Source organism: Leopardus geoffroyi, chromosome C1 (genome assembly GCF_018350155.1).
Source record: "Leopardus geoffroyi isolate Oge1 chromosome C1, O.geoffroyi_Oge1_pat1.0, whole genome shotgun sequence".
Classification (NCBI taxonomy): domain Eukaryota; kingdom Metazoa; phylum Chordata; class Mammalia; order Carnivora; family Felidae; genus Leopardus; species Leopardus geoffroyi.
The window spans coordinates 210,524,253-210,550,067 of record NC_059328.1 but is presented as its reverse complement, the minus strand read 5'-3'; the positions used below and the strand labels follow the sequence as shown (position 1 = coordinate 210,550,067).

At 40.9% G+C, this 25,815-nt stretch overlaps 1 protein-coding gene and 1 long non-coding RNA gene across 3 annotated transcripts in view; one reads left to right on the top strand and one right to left on the bottom strand.

Annotated features, from left to right (window-relative positions):
* Nucleotides 1-25,815, bottom strand: part of COL4A3 (collagen type IV alpha 3 chain) — a 134,345-nt gene that overhangs the window by 79,958 nt on the left and 28,572 nt on the right. The window lies entirely within an intron of this gene.
* On the top strand, nt 17,989-25,724 carry LOC123599565. The gene is made up of 3 exons (XR_006713198.1): nt 17,989-18,811; nt 24,074-24,249; nt 25,350-25,724. It is a non-coding gene; the product is annotated as an uncharacterized LOC123599565 (long non-coding RNA).

Genomic DNA, 25,815 nt, shown 5'->3' with positions numbered 1-25,815 from the left:
CAACACAGGCACGACTTTGGAAGCCCCAGCCTCGTCACAGCTGTCTCCTCTGTTTCACCCACCTGTCTTCTGGTCAGCCACTATCTGCTCAGAGACCCACCGCTGCCTGGTTGTCTCTCTAAGGGCATCAGCAAGCTAATCTCATACAGTGTACTGCAGGCTAATTAATTAATTTTTTATATGCCTTGTAACTAACACATTTTTTTTTTTACCAATAAATGCCTCTTCACACACACACACACACACACACGCACACACACACATCCCTCCCATAAATGCCACAACTGGTAGAAAATTCAAACTCCAGACCGAGAGGTGAGACACATGTTGGGGCAGATGGGACCCCTTAGTGCACATGCCTGGTTTGCCATGTAGGCCCACGTCTTCCAGAAAGTATCTTTGATGCTATTATTGGTTTAAAAGAGTAGCTTGCGTATGCAACTCGTCTCCTCCTTTTTTGTTTGACAATCGGGGAAAAGGCACAGTCGAACACGGCAGGTCTGAGTTCCTGCTCATCTCTCCAGGGATGCTACCTCTGAGGGGAGACAGTCTCCCTGGAGAAGCCACCCTTAGCTCTTGTCTGTGTGGAGGATGATCATGTGCCTTTCAGCACTTCCACAAGCTGTCACCTGGCTCATTATACCAACTGTTGATACCAAATCTAAAGTGAATTTAAAAGTTTTGCGTTTTTCAGCTTTGGGTGCTGGGAGAGTTGCGAGAAGTTTTGGGTTTTTTTTTTTTTTTTAATTTTTTTTTTCAACGTTTATTTATTTTTGGGACAGAGAGAGACAGAGCATGAACGGGGGAGGGGCAGAGAGAGAGGGAGACACAGAATCGGAAACAGGCTCCAGGCTCTGAGCCATCAGCCCAGAGCCCGACGCGGGGCTCGAACTCACAGACCACGAGATCGTGACCTGGCTGAAGTCGGACGCTTAACCGACTGCGCCACCCAGGCGCCCCATGGGTTTTTTTTTTTTAAAGGGTATTTATTTATTTTTGAGAGAGAGAGGGAGAGAGAGAGCATGGGGGAGAGTCAGAGAGAGAGGAGAGAGAGAATCCCAACCAGGCTTCACATTGTCAGCATGGAGCCTGATCTGGGACTTGAAGTTATTATAAACCATGAGATGGCAACCTGAGCCGAAATCAAGAGTCCGAAGCTTAACCAACTAAGCTACCCACGTGCCCCAATTAGAAGTTTTAGACACTTTGCACTTAATCGCATAAATAGCAGACATTTCAAGGAAATATTCATTTTCTATCTGTGAAACCTAAAAGGAACCTAAAAGGAACATAACAAGCTGAAAGTCACCCACCCATAAGACTAGGCCAGTTTTCCAAATGGAAGCCTTCTTTGGATTCTCAGTAAGACTGTGATGTGACACTATCTGAAAATATGGACACTACTTGGGTAGCAATATTATTCTGAATAATAAGGAGAAAAACAGGCTCACTTGTGTATGAAGAAGTTAATCCAGGAAGATAGTTGTTTAAATACTTTCATATGTGTCTTCTTGTGTGTGTGTGTGTGTATGTGTGTGTGTGTGTGTGTGTGTGTGTGTGAAAAACCAGAATAAGATGATGGATAAAGAACAAAAAATAGTAACAACCCACCAGATAAGAAAAACAGGTGAAAAGACCAAAACCGATGACATTGTCAATTGTTGGAAGCTGGATAGCCCGGGAAAGCTTTGAGTCAACTGGACCAGTACATTTGTAAATACTCTGGCACATATCCTCTGTTCCCATAAAAGGTAAGACACAAAAGCAGAAAATAAAAAAGACAAACTCAAAAACAAGATAAATGTTTCTGGTGATCAAAACGCAATGGAAACACAAAGCAGTGGGACGGACTGATGCGTTAGAGGCTGGACTGAGTCTAGAAGCCAACTGTGGTGCTTTGGGTTTGGCTCCTATGCATAGCAGGGAACATTAGCCAAGAAACACCATCTTAACATGATTTGGATTGGGGTCATGAAGGAGTCCCAAAAGGGGCCATTCCAAAAGGGTGGGCACACACAGAGAAGAAAGAAAAAAAAAAGACAAAAATTGGAATAGAGAGCTGTGGCAGCCAGTTTCCAAGATGGCCCCCAGTGATCTCTCCTCCTGGCATTCAGGCTCTTTCGTAGTCCCCTCCCATATTGAACCAGAGTTGGTCTGTACGACCAAGAGAATAGGACAAGTGTGATGCACGTCACTTCTGAGACTAAGTCATAAGATGACATTGTGACATCTGCTCTGTCTTGGGTTAACTGCTTTGAGGGGAGCCAGCTGCCATGTCAAGTCAAGGAGTCTTACGAAGAGGCCCATGTATTGAGGAACTGAGGTCTCTGGCAAAAATCCTGTGAATGAGCTTTCTTGCAAGCCAGTCTTCCAACTCTGTCAAGACTTAGATGACTATTGCCCCAGCCTACAGCTTCTGAACCCAGTGAGGGACCTTGAGACAGCACCACCCAACTAAGCTGCTCCCAGACTCCTGACCTTCAAAAAAACGTATGAGGTGACAAATGCTTGCTGTTTTAAAGTGAATCATTAGGGGATAATATGTTAGGCAGTAATAAATAATACAGGAGTCCAACTGAAAAGTTTGATGGAAACGATAAAAGAGAAATTCAGAAATTTTCCCAAAAAATAGGACAAAAGGAAAAGTGAACAAGAAGAAAACAAGCTCACAAGTTTTGAGGGTCAATCCAGGATGTCCAGTATCTTACCAGATGGCAGTTTCAAAAAGACCAAAGAGAGAAGGTTGGAGGAAATTATCACAGAAATAATGTAAGAAACAACTTTTTAAGTGAAGAAAATAAATATTTAGATTGATAAGGCCCACTAAATGTCCTCCTCTTACAGACACACCCATCGGAGGCACATTATCAAAACATTCCAGAACACTGGGGACAATGAGATTCTAAAAGGAAACAAGAAGAAGCAACAGTCACAAAAGTATCGGAATCAAAATGGCATTGGGGAAAAAATGGCATCAGATGTGTCAACAGTAATACCACAAGGGAGATGTGCATGTAGGCCTTCAGAATTCTGGGGGAAACTAATTTTCAACCTAGACTTTTATACTCACCAAATGATACATTAAGTCTGAGGAGACACAGATTATTTTCAGATATGTAATGAAGTGAAAATTTTACCCTACAGGCATACTTTCATGGTTAGCTATTGGAGGATGTGTTCCACCAAAGGGAGAAAAAAAAAAAAAAAGGAGTTAGGTCAAGAAAGGGAAAGACCTGGGATCTACGAGAGAGGATCAAACTTGGGATTGATTGTCTCAGGATGACCATGGTATAAATAAATAAATTGGAGCCAGAGGGTGGCAGCCCTTGGGGGGACACCAAGAAAACTGTCTGACAAGTGTGACAGTAGAACATTTAAAAACTTCAGGAAAAACAAAAGTTTGCCCAAGAAAGTTACAAACATGAAAAGCAGTGGCTTTGCAATGAAAACGATTTCTGAAATCCTACACTAATGATTTAGCCAGAAGTTTGGACATAAGCATATTGGGAAGATTTGATGAAGGAGGGTTGTAGGTCACAGATAGGTCCTCACCTACTGAGCTGCAAGTCAATAGACAGTGTTAAAATAACTCTAGACGCCGGTTTTTCAGAATTATGGAGATAAATAAGTGGAAGAAATAGCTGGAAGGTTCAAAAGTAGTTGCCTTGGGGCGCCTGGGTGGCTCAGTCAGTTAAGCATCTCACTTGGGCTCAGGTCATGATCTTGCGGTCTGTGGGTTCGAGCCCCGCATTGGGCTCTGTGCTGAGACTCAGAGCCTGGATCCTGCTTCATATTCTGTGTCTCCCTCGCTCTCTGCCCCTCCCCCCACTCTTCCTCAAAAATAAATAAACATTAAAAAATTTTCAAAGTAGTTGCCTCTTTGGAGGAGAACTTGGGAGAAGGTAGGCTGGAGGGGGACTTTGTTTTTGTTCCAAGTCTTGAATATTACAAGTTTTTTTTTATTATTATCATCTGCTATCTGTATTTTTTTTTACTTTACTAAAAATTAACAATAGAAAAGAAAGTTCATCTCAAAACCAGAAAAATTTCCTGTTAACTTTACATTTAAATTTATTGTCTTCTCAACGTAAAAAGCATTCTAAGTTCATCTTAAGTGATGTTTTTCTCCAATTTGGAAAATCACCAATCTAGCTCTGACTTCCTGGTAGAAAAAAATACAGTAAGAATAAACATAGGAAAATTTTAAAGAAAAAAGATTCAGATATTTGACGAAGAAACCTTTGGCTGACAATTCTCTGCCTATGAAGGTCAATCCTGGAGGTTGTCTGACCTCCCATGTGCTAGTGGTGGGGGAGGGGGACAGACACTCTCTGTTATTCTAAATCATAGACTATGAAGACCGCAAAAGGCCTTAGGTTTCATCTGTCCAATACTGAGTTCAAGGTTGGTCCAGATTTTATTTGGAGCCCAGAATTTCTCCTTTTCACTTGGGCAGAGGAGCTGACTCCATTTCGGGGAGACTTACAAGCATGGAGGCCATCATACTTGCTAGTTCACTTGCCCATGGCTGGGGCTGGATTGGAGAGGTGGAGTTTTGTTCCAGGTGTGCTCCCCTTAGAGAAGACTAACTCATCATGGCTGAATTGGGCTGGGCTCGATTCCTGGCTCGCATTGGCCACTTTTGTGAAAATATTTTCTTCCTAAAAGTGGAGGGCAGTGAAGGCTGTCCAGTTAACCCTTTGACTAGGGCAGGACATAAGCCAACAAATCACATATAGAACTCTCTATAAAGGATAAGGAGAGAATCTGGTATCCTGAATTTGCTTTTCAAAAGAAACTATAGAAATGTTTGGAATGTTTTTGTTGCATTTGTTGTGATTAACGTGTTTCTTTGATAGCACCAGTTCAAATCAAATTGTGATAAAAAAAAAATCTCTCTGTTTAGTTTCATGGTATTCCAATGGAAAGTTAGGATTGTGGTTCTCAACTTTTAGTGTACATAAATTACCTGGATCCCTTAGCAGTCTGGATTTTTCCAGAATCCCAAGCCTAGAGAATAGTTCTGAGTGCCCGGAATCTGCATTTAAAACAAACAGCCCAGGAGATTGGTTTGCAGGGGTTCCCCAGACCACACTTTGAGAATCTCCTTTACATTTTGAGCCTTAAACAGCACATGTTTTCACTCATATGTGGAATTTGAGAAACTTAACAGAAGACTGTGGGGGAAGGGAAGAGGAAACAAATAGTTTCAAGGAGAGATGGAGGTAAACCATAAGAGACTCTTAAATACAGAGAACAAACTGAGGGTTGATGGGGATGGATGGGGGAGAGGGGTAAATGGGTGGTGGGCATTGAGGAGGGCACTTGTTGGGATGAGCACTGGGGGTTGTATGTAAGCAATGAATGATGGGGATCTACTCCCGAAGCCAATGGCACACTGTATACACTGTATGCTAGCCAACTTGACAATAATAATATTGTCAAAAAAAAAAAAAAAGAAACTGACACTCATCTGGAAAACTATTACACTGATTTCTGTGGTATTTATGGAATAAAACAGTATTTAGTTTTAAAAATAGAGGTGAGGATTAATTATCCACCATAAATAAATTTCCCAATTGTATTATGTCACTTCCTTGATTAGAATTGTTTGTTCATTCCTCACGGCCGGCAGTGCTGAGTCCAAACTCATCAGCATGACGTATGAGGCTCTTTGTATTCTGGTTCCCCCTATTTCCCCAGCCTCGGAGGCCACTGGTCACCCCGAGCTCTCTTTTGCATTCCTGTGATTTTCCACATGGTCCTTCTTTGGCCTGAATGCCCACTTCTCAATACCCCTTACTCTGCTTGGCTAAGTCGTGCTCATTCTGGAGCAGTTCAAAGGTTACCTCTTCCGGAAGACTACCTCCCTAAATCCTCTAGGTAGTTACTTGCTCTCTCATCTGTTTTGTGCATAACTGCTCTTATAACACATATCTAATTGCATTGTAATTGTTTGTTTCTCCACCACCTAACAAAGCTTCTCTTAGGAAGTCACATTTTACTCATCTCTGTGTTCCTAGTAGAGGGGACAGTTTACAGGGCAGGGGTAGAAAGGAGTTATTGTCCCGGGGGAGCGGGGAGAACATGACATCTGGGCTTATTTGATTATACAACGAGGCCCTCAAGACATACCTCAGCGGGGGAGGGTGGGCGTCCATATGTATGGAAAGGTATACAGAGACATGTAACAAATACCCCTTCACCTACCACCCAGCGTATGAAATAGCACATTACAAATATGGGTGAAGTGCCCTGTGTTGTCTCTACAATCAAGTTTGTTCTATAAAACTGCCTTATCCTGGGAAAACTGAACAGGCAGCACTCTCTCCTGCTCTGGTCCATGAATGGAAGAATAATTGTGGAAGCTGACATGCTCCTGAGACTCTGTCTTCAGCAAGTACAGGAAATCAGAAGAAGCTAGAGACAATGTGGGCCCCAGGGAGTTTGCAGAAATCTTGGGCAGAATTTGGATTTCCCGTGGATTTGAGATGCTATTCCAAGAATTCCAAGTAGTTTTAAATCTCAAAGGACAGGCTACTCCTAGATAGCATGGGGCTACAACTGTAAGTAGTAGATGTTCAATAAATAGGGACTATATGGGAAGGTAGATGATAGGGCACTAAATACATAAAGTTGGTAGGCATAATTTATATAACCATATAAGATATGTATGTATTGTTAAAGCAACAAAAGAAGGTTAAAGATGAAACTGGGCACATGTCAAGAGTAACACAGTGCTTCATGGCCCTGGAAACAGACTATGGAGAGAGAAACCTATAAATATGGTGATGACAGCTGGAGCGAGACATCATACAAAATAAATAAGAAAGTGTAAGCTGCGTCTCTGGAAAAACAAACATTTGGATATTTTAGACATTTTGATGGCTGATTTTCTTTGTCTCTTCCAGATGACTAATGCCAAGTAAATAAAAATCATAGGAGCAGGTAGATGAAAAAGCCAGGGGAGAATTAACCAGAGTCCTTAGGATGGGCACCGGGAAAAAGAAATGGACTAGTTGGCATAGTGGAGTATTACAAATGGGAGGGACTAAGAGAAGGCAAATGCACCAGCTGGAAAGCACAGTGAGTGGGAAAGACAAAGATGAGGTAGAAATGAGGGGTCACTGAATGCTACTGAAACCAATACTGCACTCTATGTTGACCAACTAAAATTTAAAAAAAAAGAAGAAGAAGAAAAAAGAAATAATGGGTCAGTGGACAGAGATTTCATTCCATGCTTTCTTATTTTAGATCGGAAGGAGGGAAATTCTGCACCATGGTGACATCCCTTTGGGGGGAATACAAAAGTATATGAAAACTGAGTTTTTATTAATTCCATACTTTAGAATAAAAAGGAAAAGTGGGCAAAATGACAATTCAGAATTTGAAGCAATTGAAATCCAGGTCACTATATCTCTTTTATTTATTTATTAAAATTTTTTTTTAAGGTTCATTTATTTTATTTTGAACTCATGAGCGTGAGATCATGACCTGAGCCAAAGTTGGGTGCTCAACCAACTGAGCCACCCAGGTACCCCCAGGTCACTAAATTTTTAAGTGTTAAGCATCAGATATCTTTTGGAGCTCTCTGACATGATCGTATTTTCACACTTGCCTAATATTTGCTCCGCTTTGCTCTGGATATCAAAAATACTGTAGGGAGCCTAGGTGGTTCAGTCGGTTAAGCACCAACTTCAGTTCAGGTGATGATCTCACGGTTTGTGAGTTCGAGCCCCATGTCGGGCTCTGTGCTGACAGCTCAGAGCCTGGAGCCTGCTTCAGATTCTGTCTTCCTCTCTCTCTGCCCCTCCCCCATTCACACTTTGTCTCTTAAAAATAAAATGAAACATGAAAAAAATTAAAATATTGTTTGTTTTGCTAAAATAGACTTTGATTGTTCAACTTGGGCCGACAGAGCAGGCATCTAGATAGCTTGCTTCACTGTGAGTTTTGGAAAGAAGACTACAGAAAGAACAACAAAAGCTTATTTAAATTAGTTTTCTTAAGACACACATGTCATCGGTATCATATCCTGATTTTTAACAATGCAGTGTTTTTGCTTTGGATGACATCTTTCCAACTGTGCAATTGCATTTAGAAAACACTAAAAAAAAAGGCATAGCTATTCTGGCAAATTCAAAAGAATTACACACACACACACACGCACACACGCACAAGGGCATACACACACCTATACAATGGTGCCGTTGCCCTATAATAAGACTTTGGTAGCTCATGGTAGCAGCAGTGATGTGTGCAGCGCGTAGTCTTTATACAATGTCGGTAGTCAGTCACATTCAGGTATTTCAAAAGTCATTAACTCTGGGAATTTGAATGTGTGTTTTAATGGATGAATATGAATTATCACAGCAGTGCTGAAAATATCTTCTGCCCTCCAGCAAGCATGGTCTTGTTTGCAGAAACATCCTGCTCCGTGGAACAAAGCCAGTAATGTCCCAAATAATGTGTAACTTTCAAGCTTCCAAAGTTTATTTATTTATTTTATTTATTTTATTTTTTTTTTACATATGAAATTTATTGTCAAACTGGTTTCCATATAACAGCCAGTGCTCATTCCAACAGGTGACCTCCTGGATGCCCATCACCCACCTTCCTCTCCCTCCCACCCCCCATCAACCTTCAGTTTGTTCTCAGTTTTTAAGAGTCTCTTATGTTTTGGCTCCCTCCCTCTCTAACCTCTTTTTTTTTTTTTTTCCTTCCCCTCCCCGATGGTCTTCTGTTAAGTTTCTCGGGATCCACATAAGAGTGAAAACCTATGGTATTTGTCTTTCTCTGGATGACTTATTTCACTTAGCATAACACTCTCCAGTTCCATCCACATTGCTACAAAAGGCCATTATTTCATCTTTCTCATTGCCACGTAGTATTCCATTGTTTATATAAACCACAATTTCTTTATCCATTCATCAGTTGATGGACATTTAGGCTCTTTCCGTAATTTGGCTGTTGTTGAAAGTGCTGCTATAGACATTGGGGTACAAGTGCCCCTATGCATCAGCACTCCTGTATCCCTTGGGTAAATTCCTAGCAGTGCTATTGCTGGGTCATAGGGTAGATCTATTTTTAATTTTTTGAGGAACCTCCACACTGTTTTCCAGAGCAGCTGCACCAGTTTGCATTCCCACCAACAGTGCAAGAGGGTTCCCGTTTCTCCACATCCTCTCTAGCATCTAGAGTCTCCTGGTTTGTTCATTTTAGCCACTCTGACTGGCGTGAGGTGGTATCCGAGTGTGGTTTTGATTTGTATTTCCCTGATGAGGAGCGACGTTGAGCATCTTTTCATGTGCCTGTTGGCCATCTGGATGTCTTCTTTAGAGAAGTGTCCATTCATGTTTTCTGCCCATTTCTTCACTGGATTATTTGTTTTTTGGGTGTGGAGTTTGGTGAGCTCTTTACAGATTTTGGATACCTTTTGTCTGATATGTCATTTGCAAATATCTTTTCCCATTCCGTTGGTTACCTTTTAGTTTTGTTGCTTGTTTCCTTTGCAGGGCAGAAGCTTGTTATCTTCATGAGGTCCCAATAGTTCATTTTTGATTTTAATTCCCTTGCCTTTGGGGATGTGTCAAGTAACAAAATCCTGCAAGCTTCCAAATTTTAATACTTTATCTCCAAAGAAAAATACTTAGGTCCCACCACAGAGACTATGGCAACCAAGGATTCTGTATGCACATTCTTCTTGAGCAATTATCTCTGCTACTGAATTCAGTCGCTGAAACCATACATTTCATTTCTGATTCTTCATGTGGTAAATAAACTCCTAGATGGCATACAGATAATTTCCACAATTTACAACTTCCCCAGGAAAGAGGAGGAAGAACTCCAAATTAACCATCGTGTAGCGATGGTATACTAAGCATTATTTTTTCTGTACTGCGTCAGCTTTTTCAATAGCCCACATCTCTGAACTGTGGCTGTGGGCACAAATGCCCAAATACCACAGAGCTATAGCCAAGAAAATATGGTGGCTAAAATCAAGTTATTGCAAATGTTTAAAACCAGCAAATGTGCCTTCATAATCTGCATGCCTGTTGCTTGGTGTATTCCATGCAAGTTTACAAAACTTGGTTGAAGTCTGTGAAAATAGGTAAAGTCACTAATCTATATATGATTGCTAAACAAGAACCTCATTTGGAGCCAGGGATGCTGGGAAACATGAAACATTTTAAGAAGTACAATTTCTAGATAACTAAAGTTCACCCCTACAAGTACCCAATCTTTGATCAACGGTCATTGTGTTACATGGTCTTTTGCCTTTGTAAATAGACTGTAAGTGACATAATCCTCCCTTTCTAAACACGATTGCTGTCACTGTCAACACATTTGTGCCCCAGTGGATTCTTGGCACACAACTGATGACGAAGAAATATTTTTTGAGTGATGCTATTGCACGTATTGAGATATTTGCATCTATATCATTTGATTGCAGGATGGTATGTGGTTTCAATTGCTAAATATGCTTTGTTTTTTTCTTTTGAGGGAAGCTCTTTTCATGGGATTAGGCATTCTGCTTTTCCTTCTTTCTACTGGTGACTTCCTGCCTGTAGCTGTCTGTACCTCTCCCCACATTTCTTACTGTTTCATACATGCTATTATTTAAGAAATCGGGTAACTAAAGCTTGATAGAATTGCTTATAAATTCAGAATAAAGAGACCCTGAGTAAGTTTTGAGGGCCTATAAACAAAGTTCAGAAACTTTACAGCATTGTTCTGCTTTTTTTTTTATACTACCTTCTAGATAATTGAAATCATTAGGAAGAATGTGATTATATATACTGAATAAGCAAATAGTACAATAAAATATAGACGGTCATTTAAACAACTTATTTAAAAAACTCTTTGTGGTAAATATATATAACATAATGTTTATGATCTTAACCATTTTTTTCACATTAAAAAATGTTTAGTTATTTATTTGGAGAGACAAGGAGAGACAGAGAGAGAGTGCACGCATGTGTGCACGTGAGCAGGAGAGGGGCAGAAAGAGAGAGACAGAGAGGATCCCAAGCAGGCTCTACTCTATCAGCGGGGCTTGATCTCATGAACCATAACTAAGAAATCAAGAGTTGGACGCTTAACCGACTGACCCACCTTGGCGCCCCTCATCTTAACCATTTAAAAAAAAAATTTTTTAAATGCTTATTTATTTCTGAGACAGAGAAAGACAGAGCATGAACAGGGGAGGGTCAGAGAGAGGGAGACACAGAATCCGAAACAGGCTCCAGGCTCTGAGCTGTCAGCACAGAGCCCGACGCGGGACTCGAACTCACGGACTGCGAGATCGTGACCTGAGCCGAAGTCGGCCGCTCAACCGACTGAGCCACCCAGGCACCCCCATCTTAACCATTTTTGAGTGTACAGTTCAGTATTGGTAAGTACATCCACACTGTTGTGCAACCGATCTCCAGAATTCTTTTCATTTTGCAAATCTGATGTTCTGGTCCCATTAAACAGCTCCCCATTTTCCTTTCCCCACCAGCCCGTAACAACTACCGGTCTATCTCTATGAATATGACTGCTCTAGGTACCCCATAGAAGTGGAATCATGCATTATTTGTCCTTTTGCGTATTTCACTTAGTATAACACCCTCCAGGCTCATTCATGATGCAGCATGTAAACACCCTCTAGTTTGTTTTATCAGAATTAAATGTTTAATACCAAGACATCTGTGATTGAAAGCCACAGTCATGAGATGCATACCCACACATGTGATGCTAGGAAAAGAGTGTAAATGTGCCCACGAGATAGATAAGATCTCCAAGGACTCAGTTGCATACATTATGGCCTATCAGTACTGTGGAATATTATAGAGATTTACAAAAAGGTGAAGCAGATCCAGATGCTTTACCTTGGAGAGAAGATACGACATTAGGTAAAGAAAATACACAGCTAAACAGCATGATCATATTTTTGTATGACACACATACGTATATGCATAGCAGTAGGTCTGGAAGTATGTACATAGAATAGTTAAAAATGGTTACTTTCGGTGGTGGGACTAAGGTATCTTTCAAATTTGACTTTTTACTTTCTTGAATGGTTTTACAACTTTGGCATCTCCATTACTTTGCAATCAGGAATTAAAAACAATAACATTTTCATTTTTTTTTAAAAAAGGAAATAATAATAATGAGGGAATGGAAGGCCATTGACCTATCCACAAAAATGAAAAACAAAAATGCTTTGCTAAGACAAGTCTATTTTAGGTTTAGTTTATGTTACTTTCTCCTTTCCATCCTACATTCTAAGCCAATTAAAGAAACAAACAAACAAAAACCCATTATAAGTTTCAGACATTCAAGAATGAGTCTGTCTCAAAAATGTTTTCAGGTACACTTTTCATTTTTGCGGAGTTGATAAATAGCGCCCTTTGTAGGTAATGATGTGATAAGAACGTTCTTAAAGCAGACGCCCAGACTACAGAGCCCTATGAGTTTACAAAAAGCCTCTTCAGAATATGAATAAAAGGGAAGAAAGTGAACATACCCAGCAACCATATTTCAAAGGACTGGGCCGTGAGTCTCCAGTTCTCCACACACACATCTCTGAAATGTTTTCACTTTACACAGCTAGTGCCTACAATAAGGAACAGGTATTTGAAGAATGGAAAGCCAGTTGTATGCCTAGAGATAGGATTGTGAAGTGTTTTTATAGATTCTGGCTTAAGGAATAAAAAATGAAAAAAGACAGAACCTAGGACACATTCTACAGGGAGCTGGATTTACAGCAAGAAACAGAGAAAAGGTTCTGATGCTAAGCTGTTGTGAAAACACAAGTTCCTTTAAAACGTGTGAGAGACAAACAACTTTTGTTTAAGCCAGAGAAAATACAAACAACAAAATCCCGCTCAAGGAAGACTTCTGTAATAGGACACTAGAAATATTACTGGCATGTCTATATGCTCCTAGTTATAATACACTTGGGTTTGAAGAAGCTCTAAGAATAATTCAATACAACCATTTAATCTTTAAACCGAAGAAAAGTATGATACATATTAATAATCTTGTTTCCCCGGGGTGTCTAGTTAAGGGATTATAATACACATGAATGGTATTTTACCAGCTTATCAAGAATTCTCACATCAATTTCCATTCCTAATTTCGTGGTTTGGTACCAAAGAGTCCCGGAGGCACACAGCCTTCTCGATATGTGGAAGACAGGATGAACCAGACTCCAAGTGACTTAAACCATCTTGAGAAGGGATGCTCAAATACATACAGTACAGAATTAAGTTTCTGTCTGGGAACAGAGTTTCACCTGTGGTTGCTTCTAACACTCAGTCAGAATCTTTGTTACATGGCGGCTTTGACTTTGTTTTCACGTGCTTCTTGTCACTGAAAGGGCAGAGACAAGAATTTACATCTCTTAGGTACGGATTAGAGCAGGGGTGGAAAGAAAGCCCACCGAGCACATCTGGTTCACTGCCTATTTTTGTTTGGACCCCAAGCTAAGAATGGTTTTACATATTGAGATGTGAAAACACTATCATTCGCCTTTCTAGGAGAACAGTTGCTCAGAATGCCAAGGACATTGCCTCTTGGCCCACAAGCCTAAATATTTACTATCTGACTCTCCAGAAAAAGTGTGCTGACCCCTGATATAGAGGAGAAAGATTTGGAACTGGACAGAAAGCAAAAATACTTGAGTTATTTTTCAAACTGTATGACCTCAGGCCGGATGAGGACCCTCTCTGGGTCTCCATACTCTTATACATACGTTCTCTTTGACATTGAATCCTAGTTTGTGTTTCAGGCTACCCTGTAGCTGTTTGAGAAATCCTAACAAACCTAATTTAATTTGCACAGCTTTCAGAGAATAGCACTGTGACCTTGATTTGCTTTGGAAGAAGCCAATCTGGGTCAGGATGAAAGGAAGTCATTACGGTGTTTACAACTTTCTAAAGGTCAAACCCCAAAGTTTGACCAGAACAGATTGGTTTATGAATGACTGTCCCTATTCTGATTGGGTCAAGAACCATCTCTAGGGCAAGGGTCTTAGGTTTTACTTTAAATGTTTATAGGTTATAAGGCTTCTAGTCTCCAAGCAGACAATAAGGGCAATGTTGTGTCTTGTCTCTGAAACCTCTCAATGACTTTCACCAGGACCTTACAAATCATGGATGTTCCCTCATGCTGTGGCCTGACATCTGACACCCTTCAGTGAGAACTGAGAATGTTCTAGCATAATGATGGGAGCCATATGCATTGGGGATGACTGAGAACCACAAAAAGTTGGAAACACCATTCCAAAATGTATTTGGAAGCACAGTGGGCCCATAATAGCCCAAACATAACTTAATAAAAGAACCAGGGAGGGTGTATGCCATTCTAGATTTCAAGACTTGTTTTACAAGGCTTTGGTAATGAAGACACTATGGTGTTGGTGTACAGATGGAACAACACAGAGAACCTAGAAATAGACCTGCCATATATTGAAACTTTACATATGACTGAGCCAGTGAAGCCGATCCCTGGGCAAAGGATAGACGTGTAATAAATGGTGCTCAGTCAACTGGTCATCCATCTGGAAAACAACGCAAAGTTTTTCCAACTCATACTTTACAAAGGGTCAATGCCAAATGGACTAAGGACTGAAATGGAAAAGATTAAATTTTTAAACCTTTTGAAGAAAGTTTAAGAGTGTTTCTTTACGACCTCAGGGGGAGGGAAGGGTGTCTTAAACATGACGCAAAAGCACAGGCCGTCAATGAAAAAGTTGATGCATATTAAAGCAGAAAAACTTTTGTTTTTCTAAAGATCACATAAAGAGAATGAAGAGGTAAGTCATAAACCGTGACAGGATACGTGCAACACAAATGACCAACAAAGACTTCGTCTCTTAGGAATCAGTAAGCGAAGCAAACCAATGGACAACAGATACGACCAGTCATTTTACAGAAGGGGGAACACAAACAGACCATAAATATACACACACATGCTCAACACCTTTAGTGATCAGAAAAACTGCATGCTTAACTCAAACTCAGGTTATGACTTCATGCACACCATTTTCGCAAAAATTAGAAGTGGGTTCCATAATGGCAAAAATTAGGTCCTATGGCACCAACTGAAGATGAAGAGAAACTGAAACTCTCATATCCTGCAGGAGACACTGTAAACTGTGTTCCACCATGAACGTAGCATTTTCTAATGGAGACACATATGGGCCTTCTAGTATATTCTAGCCTTCTAGTATATTCCCTAGAGAAGCTCTGACACAAGTGCACCAGGACAGATGTACAAGCAAGTTTAGCACAGTATTGTTTGTAACAGTAAAAATGGAAAGTCTCCACACATGCTTCAAGGATATGGAAATATATCCATAGAATATGCAGTATATATAAACATATACGTATTCCTAAACAAATAAATACATAACTATATGACCATATATATATTCACTATATATACATATGGTTAAACTGTAAAAAATTAAAAAGTAGCATGGAATTCCAAACCACCTTTGGTGGTTAGGAGATTGTGGGAAGGGAACACAGCTGTGGTAGATCACGCAGGTATCAAAGGCACTGATAACGTCCTCCAACTTAAGGCATGCACACACCAGAGAGTATTTTGTACTCTTTACACTGAGTTAGGAGTCTAGCGTTTGAATCCTTGCTCCACTCCTTTCTAGCTGAACAAAGCACCAAAACTTTCTGAGCTTTCCGTTTCTTCATTTGCAAAACTGGGTAAAGAACGCTTCCCCGTGGGTTGTTAGGAAGCATAGTGGAGATGAGAACCCGTAACATTGACCGCCAGTGCTTGTCAGTGGTTCTCATGAGTATTATCACCCCGTGATCTAGCTTGACCTTGATTTGTGCATACAAATCACGGCGGCGGGGGGGGGGTCGGGGCGGAGGGGGGGATGTTAAAATGCAGATTTTGATTTGGTAAGGGTGGGGTGGGGCCTGAGAGTGTGCATTTCTGGCAAGTTCCCAGGTGAAACTCATGACGTAAGCAGAAGGAACCAGACGATTCTTTCTGTTCCTATTGTTCCCACAGCAACTCCCTTTTTCTGCCTTCCTAGTTCCCTTTTTTTCTGCTCTCTCAAATTCTCTCATTCTTCTTGCCCTGTGCCTGGTCCCCATCCCAATCTATCAAAACCCTACTCACTCTTCAAACCTAAAAATCTAATTGGTTGCACACTAGAATTGCTTGGGGAGCTCTTAAAAACCTGTGAAGTCCCAGACTACACTCCAGACCAACTGATTCAGAATTTCTGAAGGCTGTAGTCAGTTGTCATATTTTTTAAAGCTGCCCGATGATTTCTGTTGGAAGCCAAGGAGAGAACTTCTGCCCAAGGGCCTCGACTGAGCAACAACCCATCCACATACGATGGGGTGACTCACCAGGACACCTCTCTTAGGACATCTGGCATCTTGCTGTTTTATTTCATTACAAAGGTTCTTGTCCTATGCTACTTAATCAAATGAAAGTTTCATGAAAATCGAGATGTGTCGACGCTCCAGGCTCTGAGCTGTCAGCACAGAGCCCAATGTGGGGCTCCAAACCCATGAACTGTGAGATCATGACCTGAGCGGAAGTGAGACGCCTAACTGATAGCCACCCAGACACCCTGCTCCCATGTTATTTTTTTTAAATTTTTTTTTAACGTTTATTTATTTTTGAGACAGAGAGAGACAGAGCATGAACAGGGGAGGGGCAGAGAGAGAGGGAGACACAGAATCTGAAACAGGCTCCAGGCTCTGAGCGGTCAGCATAGAGCCCGACGTGGGGCTCGAACTCACGGACCATGAGATCATGACCTGAGCCGAAGTCAGACGCTCAACCGACTGAGCCACCCAGGCGCCCCTAAACATTTCTCTGATTAAACAGGGAAGCTACACATAATGTAAGAGATAATGTGTGGTTGAGGCAAGTCTGGGATGAAACTGGAAAATCCCTGATTCTTGGTCCTGTGTCCAGCTGGGCAATTGTTGGGTAACAGGATTAAGCTAAGAAAGAGGCATTCATAAGGAAAGTACAAATGAGGAATTCTGTTAGCCTGCCTCTAGAAACTAAAAAATTCTGTATTCTTGAGCCATCATTTGCATGGGCCCCTTATATATAGTGAATTCAGTAATGTTTGTGAGTCTCTAGCAGGATTCTAGTGAAGGAGAAGGGGGCAGGGGGAATAAAGGAGGAAGAAAAAAAAAGTGAGGTAGGAGGAAAGATGGAGAAATAGAAGGGAGAGAAGAAAAGAGAGCAATGAAGGCAGGATCTAAAAATAACACCTGAGATTTACTGAACATTCACGTGGACAGGCATTGCTCTAAGTGTGCTATTTCTATAAACTCATTTAATATTTACAACACATTTCAGATAAAAGAAAACTGAGGCCCCGAGAGATTAATTTTCCAAAGGTCACCGAGCTAGTAAATAATAGAATGTGCGTTTGAATTCAGGTAGTCCAGATTTACCGCATGCTATCAAGATGACACCCGATGATATTTGTGCTGTAAATTGCTGCCGTCAGGAAAAAGGCAAGCTCCATACTGCCGAGGATCTTATTTTTTCAGTACTGCATCCTCAGTACCATTTGAGAGTGGATGTGAGTTAGTGAATATTTGTTTAGTCCTTACTGTGGAACTGGTCTAAATGCTGGAGATCCAGCAGCGAACATTCCACGCACACTCAAGAAGCTTATATTCTAGGGGAAAGTACTTGATATATGGAAAATATGTGTGCAGGATTATTCTGAAAATAAAATGAACTAGGAGATAAAAGCGGACTTTGCTCCTGTCATATTGGGTTCTTTTTTTTTTTTTTCTTTTTTTCTTTTAATACCAACAAACCAACATCATCAGTCAATACAGACAGCAAGCTTCTGGTGCCAAACAAACAAACAAACAAGAACAAACAAACAAAACAAAATACCAAAAACCAACACCAACAAACAAAAAAGCCACATAGCAAAAAACATAAAATACATATAGCAAACGTTGTAACATTGGACAGATAGGACAATGAAACATGCAAAAACATGGGAACAGCCACAAAGAAAATACCGACAAACTACACAGTTGTCTGAATCTAGGTGAACTACATAGTGTAGGCTTGCTAGAATGTGTATGTTCTGATATTGACACCCTACAATGTTACACTGAATTCGAAACATCAAGTTCCAACGAACCTTTGTTTAATAGTACATGGTAATACAATAATTCTGGAAAGGAATTCTGCACCTGGGGACTTTCATGCTGCTAACCAACCTTGAAATCAAACTGCTAAATAGGGCTTAGTGCACTGGCAAATCTTGAAGTCTTTTTTTTTTTTTTTTTTTTATACCAGTGTTCAGGTTAATGGGTAAGGGTTGGTATTTAAAGTATACTGCAGTTTCTTTTAGTTAATAATACATCATCCCATGGGTTCTGAAGAATCTGTCAAAACAAATAATGGCAAACTAGACCAATGCTCCATTTGGACTAGAGGGTGCCTTGGACAAAATGAATCTGGTTATCCGTTTCCAATGGACAGGAGTCATTAATTTCATTAGGAGAGATCTATAGAACTGGAATGCTTGAGTCTCATAGATGGTTTTAAATCTCTTGTTCCATTTAGAATTGTTTCTATTTTACTGGTGTTTCTCACTGTTGCCTGTAGTAACATCAGGTATTTCTCAGTTTTTAGAATGAACTATTTGTTTCTTTAAACACAGGACCCCACACCTTGGATTTCACAGTCTATTGAAATCAAGGTCAACTGGAAACTAATACTCTGCTTCCATTCATTTTGTGCCTTCAGATTTCAACCGAAACCACTGAGAGAGGATAGCCTCAAATACCATGTAAGTCTGGGATGTGACGATTTGCTTTCCAAGCCAAAATATGTTGGGATTTCTTTCTTCCTTCCTTTCTCTTTCTCTTTTTCTTTCCTTCTCCTTTACTTTCCTTTATTCCTCCCTTCCTTTCTTTTCTCTCATTTTCTATTTTGCTTTTTGATCCTACTTAACTATCTTGCTTAACTATCAGACTACTGTTAACATTTTACCAACAAGGAAAATTTTTTATTGCTTCTCAGTGGAAACATTTCATGTCTTAAAACTATTCATGAGCTTATAAATAGGAAGATTTTTTTTTTCCACAGAAAATATTCCCTCGGTCTTTACAAGGATGCTAAGTCAAATTTGTTTGACTTTACTTTTACTCTCTTTGTTCTTTCTTTGGGGAGCTGATTGGCTCTAGAATACAGACTCATCGAGGCAACAACTTGATCTAACTTTAAAAAAATGTATTTGTTCAATTGTTCAAACAAAACTATTTTTATTCATTTATTTGTTTACTTATTTGTTTAATGTTTATTTTGAGAGAGCGATAGAGCACACGTACATGAGTGGGGGAGGGGAAGAGAGAGAGAGGGAGAGAGAATCCCAAGCAGGTTCTGGCTGTCAGCACTGAGCCCAACACTGGGCTCGATCTCACAATCCATGAGATCATGACCTGAGCCGAAATCAACAGTTGGATGCTTAACCAACTGAGTCACCCGGGGATGGGGGGCAGGGGGGGTGGCGGGTGGGCAAGTAAACTATTTTTAAAAACAATCAAGACACCTCATGTTTTACTCATTAAAATTAAATGTGAAAAATACCATTTCTAACCTAAGTTTAAGTAAACTTAAAGGAAAAATCCTTTCCAATTTCCTGCAAGGTTGAAAATTTCCATAATAACATTTTTGGGGAAAAAATGCAAAACAAAACCAAGTAAAAAACAAGCAGAGATTTTACCTTTGCGGTTGAAAACTGAAGTCAGAACCAGCATTGGGAATTAACATCACGAAGTTGATTAAAGAGACAAACTTACAAGTGCAAAGCACAGAAACCTAAGGTGTTCTCTTAGTTCTTAGAGAACCCTGCTTTTGGGGTGTGCACAGGTTTCTAGAATTAACAGTCCAGACCATAAACATTTCAGCTCTATTCGTGTTCCTGAAGGGGAACAGAATATGCCACCTCAAAATATGCCACTTTGGTATGATGCTTAGTTGCAGGTGAAGGCAACTGACAACCAAAGGGATACAGGATACATGATGTGCACTCTACCCTCCCCCAGTTGGCCTCAGAGCGAGGCACGTGCACCCCTGTGAGAGTGTTCTCCCCTCTCCCATATCGGGGAGTCTAGAACAACCCTTTGCACCAGAGACAGAGACAGTACAGAGGATGAATCTGTGTAAATAAACCTTAATAAAGAAGTCTTATCTACCGTTAGCTTCTGCAACCTATTTACCACTCTTAGAAGCCCAAACCTCCTTTTCTCTGGCAGTCACTTCTCTATAATTTGTTGCTTTCTGTTAAAATACTATGTAAGCCCCAAGTCTCACCATTTCTTTGGGTTTTCACGTTTCTGTGAGGTCCCTGTGCCTGTAAAAATATTGACGTCAAATAAAAGCTGTATGCTATTCTTCTGTTAGCCTATCTTCTGTCAGTTTAATTCACAAGCCTCTGGCATCGAACCTAAAACAGTAGAGGAAAAGATTTTCCTCCCCTACACTGCCAAAGGGCCTGCTACAAATGGTTTTGTGAGTCTGAGCAGTTTTATAAGTCCTAGCACCTGTGTGCAGTGGAAACATAACGGGCAACGATTAAATCTATACGCGTTCTTTAAGCACCTGCGGTGTGCCATAGCTGTGTTTGGAACCATGAAAAAAATGCCACACGGGCCAGCCTCAAAGGAACCGAGGATGCAGAACAGAAGAGAAAAGACAATCGATGAGAGAACAAGCAACAGTGGAAACCCCATGTGGACCCAGGGTTATTTGAGATGATGGAGAAAAGCAAGGTGCCTGGGGTGGCTGCTGGCATCCGGGAAGGACTTCGTGATGCTTGAACCCAATATTCTTTTTATTTATTTAACATTTATTCATTTTTGAGAGATAGAGACAGAGTGTGAGCGGGGGAGGGGCAGAGAGAGAGGGAGACACAGAATCCCAAGCAGGCTCCAGGCTCTGAGCTGTCAGCACAGAGCCTAATGGGGGGCTCGAACCCACAAACCATGAGATCATGACCTGAGCTGAAGTCAGACGCTCAACCGACCGAGCCACCAAGCCACCCAGGCACACCAAGAAATACCTTTAGATGGTAGGGTGATAGGATTTAGCCCACAGTTGGGGTCTCTCCCAGCATTTAGCCGTGTGCACCTGGAAAAGGCTTCTCTCCTGAGCCTCAGCTTCCTTAGACTGGTCAAGGCCACCTGTACAAGCACCTACTTCTAGGATGAGGTCAAGCTCTGCTCTGCCTACCGAACGGGGTGCCTTCAAGGCTATGCATAAACATGCAATGTAATTCATTAATTTACATACCATAGGTAAAGATAAGCCCTTGCTTCAAATTTTCTATCCTACAAATCACTGAACGCATGACCCATCTTTCATCCTTCGTTTTCTTTTTAACATTTTTTATGTGCAGAAGAATTACCCAGGGAACACAGCTGAAGTGCAAGCCCTTCTGAACTTCTGCTCCCTGACAACCAGTCCTGGTTCTGATTCAGGGAGTCTGGGCTGGGCCCAGGGATTTGCATATTTAAGTTCCCCCAGGTGATTCTGATGCCCTGGTTTGTGGATTGTTGTCCTGGATTGTGGGCAACAATTCAGGAACACTGAAGCAGGGGATTAAGCCTGACCCTGAGCCATTTCTCCAGCTGAGTACTTTCAGAGACTTTAGGGAAGTTTCAAATCAATCTCTTTGGAATGTTTCAGATTAGAGATAAACCCCTTAGATCTGTTTTGATCCAGTCGTGGTTACAGGCTGAACCAAAATGAACTACAACAGGGCACTGATTATCTGGTTATAGTTAAATCCACAGGCCAAAGTTTTCCAAGTTGTGTCAGTGATCGAAACAACACAAAAGGGGGCAGCGGGGAGAGGACAGACAAAGAAATTAGCAACTGACTCTGCTACAAAACTACTGAGTTTGCAGTGACCAAGGTAAACCCTCCAGAGGAGCATGGACTTTTTCTTGTGATAACCATCTCAAGATGCTTATTTTGAGATGCCCTATTGCTGTGCTGAAGGGTCTTCACTTACTGGTACTGTGCTTCTCCGTGCCCGGCCTGAATTTGTTACTCCTTCACTCATGTTCCTTAGCTAAGAGTAAAAACGACTGGTACTCTCCACTGTGAAACAAACCAATAAACAGAAACACTTCTATATATAAGGAAAATATTAAAACAGTCCCTCGGTTTACTCATCTTATTGTCAAGTGTGGTGAGTGCTGATTTGGGTCTTCAGTGAACATGCTTACATTTTCAGAGAGGGAAGTCATTGGTCCAAAGTCACAGCCCCGCTGTGAGCCAGGCTGCGTGCAATGATGGTATGATAGGACAGGGTGGGGTCTAATGTCTCAGGCCCTCGCTTTGATTCCTTGGATTCAGTAGGACCACCCCAATTCTAATGATTTTCAGTCAATTTTCTTTCCAGCCTCCTTTAAAAAAAAATTTTTTTTTTAACATTTATTCGTTTTTTTTTTGAGAGAGAAAGAGAGACAGAGTGCAAGCAGGGGAGAAGCAGAGAGAGAGGGAGACAAAATCTGAAGTAGGCTCCAGGCTCTGAGCTGACAGCACAGAGCCCAACTCGGGGCTCAATCTCGTGAATCATGAGATCATGACCTGAGCCAAACTGGATGCTCTACCGACTGAGCCACCCAGGCACCCCCTCCCCAGCCTCCCTTTATACTGTCTCTAGAATGTAGATGGGCTGATTCCCTGTTAAACACCTTACACTGCCTTCAATATAAAATTGAAATGCTTCTGAAATGGAAAAAACTGAGGGGGGGGCTTTCATAAATATGGAATATTTCTCCCCCTCCTGCTCCCCACCTTTTCCCTCTCTCCCCCCACCTCCCAGTAAGAACCCTCACCTTCCACCAGGTTGCCAGAACTCCTTCCTCCTAACTTTTGATGCTTACCTCGCCAGAGCAGTTTTACAAGTAGTTTGGAAACTTTTCTACTCTACCACTGGGATGGGAATTCCTGGAGTTCATCCCTGTTCATATCCCCAGCACTGGCACATGGCCTGGAGTTTCTGTTAAATAAATACATTTTTAAAAGAATGAACGAATGATTGGTCTCAACAACTGATGTATATATCTCATGTGCTTCATTGAAAGTCATAACAAAAAACATATTTATAATAATATTCACTTTTACTCAGCTCATCTGAAATAGTTTAGTACTTAATTGACATCACAGTATGTGTTCTTCCTAAGTGATACATTATATAAATATTTTCTGTTTTCATAGACTACTTTTTATTTATTTAAACAATTTTTTAATTGAAGTATAGTTGACATATCATATTAGTTTCAGGTGTACAACATAGTGATTCGACATTTACATAAGGGACGAAATGCCCACCATGGTAAGTGTAGTTACCATCATCACCTTACAAGGCTATTACAATATTATCGACTGTGTTCCTGATGCTGTAGTTTTCATTCCCATGAGTTTATTTTCTAACTGGAAAATTGCTTTTAAGTGTATTTATTTACTTTGAGAGAGACAGAGACGGTGCGAGGGAGGGAGGGGCAGAGAGGGAACGAGAGAGAGAGAGAGAGAGAGAGAGAACAGGCAGAGGATATTGTCAGCACAGAGCCTAACACAAGGCTCAAACTCATGAACCGAGAGATCATGACCTGAGCCGAAACTGGATGCTTAACAGACTGAGCCACGCAGGTGCCCCTCTAAACTGGAAAATTTTACCTCTTAATCCCTTTCACCTATTTCACCCATCCTGCAACTTCCCCCGTCCCCCACCCCCAACTGGCAATCATCAATTCTCTGTATTTATGTCTATTTCTGTGTGTTTTGTGTTTTAGATTCCACATGTAAGTGAAATCATACGGAATTTGTCTTCTTCTGTTTGACTTACTTCACTGAGCATAATACCCTCTAGGTCCAGCGATAGATTACAGTTAAATTTTTAAACAAGCATTGTGATGATTTTTTAAAAAATCAACGTTTGAGGTTAAGAACCTACTTCTAATCAGACTCTGATGGCCATTCACAAATCCAAGTTTGCTTCATTAAACCCTGATTCCGGAAATACCCATCTCAGTTCCAGGCTTGGGTTTCAATGCCATGAGGGGTTAGCAAACGAAGATGGCCGTCCCCGCTATCGCTTACAGAAGATGACCCACATAGATGGCTAAGAACTGAATCAAATCTATTCTGACCAAGGGAAAAATGCAACAATCCTTAGAAAGACAAGCCAACAAGCTGAGCCTCACTAATACACAGGTAAGAGTGAAACAGGGGCTATTTCCAAGACATTTGGCAGTTTGACTGCTCTTTGCCTGGGCATAAAAATGATTTCCATATTTACAAAGGGCATGGAAGAGGCATGGAGTGGTCACACCCAGAGTTCTAGAGTCAGGCCGCCAGGCTAACATGCCAGCTTTACTACTCACCACTCTTACGACTTGCTTCACTTCACCTCCCTCTGCCATTTCCTCATCAGTAAAATAGAATAATTGTAACCTACCTCATGGGAGTACAGGGGGATTCTAATTACCACATACGGAATGTTTACCACCATGCCTGGCACACAGTAGGTGGGCTCAGCAAGTATTAGCTATTGTAATTATCCACTTATATCTACTCTTCCAAGTTGTGTGTGTGTGTGTGTGTGTGTGTTGTGAGAAATGACTAGAAGATTTTCAAATGCTTTCTAGCATCTCTAGGGAAAAGGTTATGTTTTCTTTTTTTTTTTACCTTTTTGATTCAATTTATAAATAAAAGTATTAAACAGCATTGCATCTCTCTAGAGCTATGACTTTATAGTGTTTTATTATTATTTTTAAATATACTATCCTGTGTTTTTATTTTATTCCTTCATTTTATTCTGCCAATGTTTTATTCAGGTCTTTTTCATCAGGACACTTACAAGATGGCAGTTTTTCTGCAATATCTCGCTCCAGTCTGGAGGTGGTTTATAGTGACTTGTAAAATAACACGGAAACAAAAAATTAGGACACCTATAATTTTAGTTTATGTACTAGGAGTTAAGTTGCGGGTTATTAAATATTAAACTTTCCTGAAATGGAGAAAACTTCACTGGTGACAACTCTGGGATAAGAGCTTCCTTAAGGGGCAATTATTAGGGATAATAATTTCTTTCTTTTTTTTTTTTTTTTAATTAGCTGAGCCTGTGTTGTCCTACTTCCAACTATTTGCCAAAGACCTAGCTATTGTATTTTATAGTTTTCTATTTTCACTGACACTCACTTGATTTTTCCCCTTCCGATTTCATTTTCTATATGTGAATTTTTAAAGAAACCTTTTGAGTAGATTGCTTACTATATTTGTCTTCGTTATTTTGTTAAGAATGTGATTTACAGCACTGGCAGGTAACCCCCGGACCTCTCTCCAGGCCTGCTTCCTGTCCTGGGAGGCTCACTGTGACGTCCTCAACTGGGGCTCCATTTCAAGGGACTTCTGAGATGTCAGACTTCCAGACAGAGATGGAGGGAGGGGGAGAGAGGTCAGGGTCTTCATCATCCTGACTCCCTCCCTGCCTGGTGGCCTTGAACTCCTGGGCCCCTCTGTCTGTGTTCTCTGCACCCCCCAGTTGGATGGCCAACTCAGTACCACTGTATTCCCGGCTCCTAGGAAAGGAAGGAGAGGTGGACCTAGTCAGGCTTCTCTGCTATTCTAATGGTTTCCCTGGACCTCACCTTTGTAAACAGCGTATCCATAAATAAACTCTGCTGAAATCATCTGATCGTGAACGTGCCACGTGTGCTTTTTGGGACACTGACTGACACCATAGCTATGCATTTTCCTCAGGGGACGTTTGAATACATC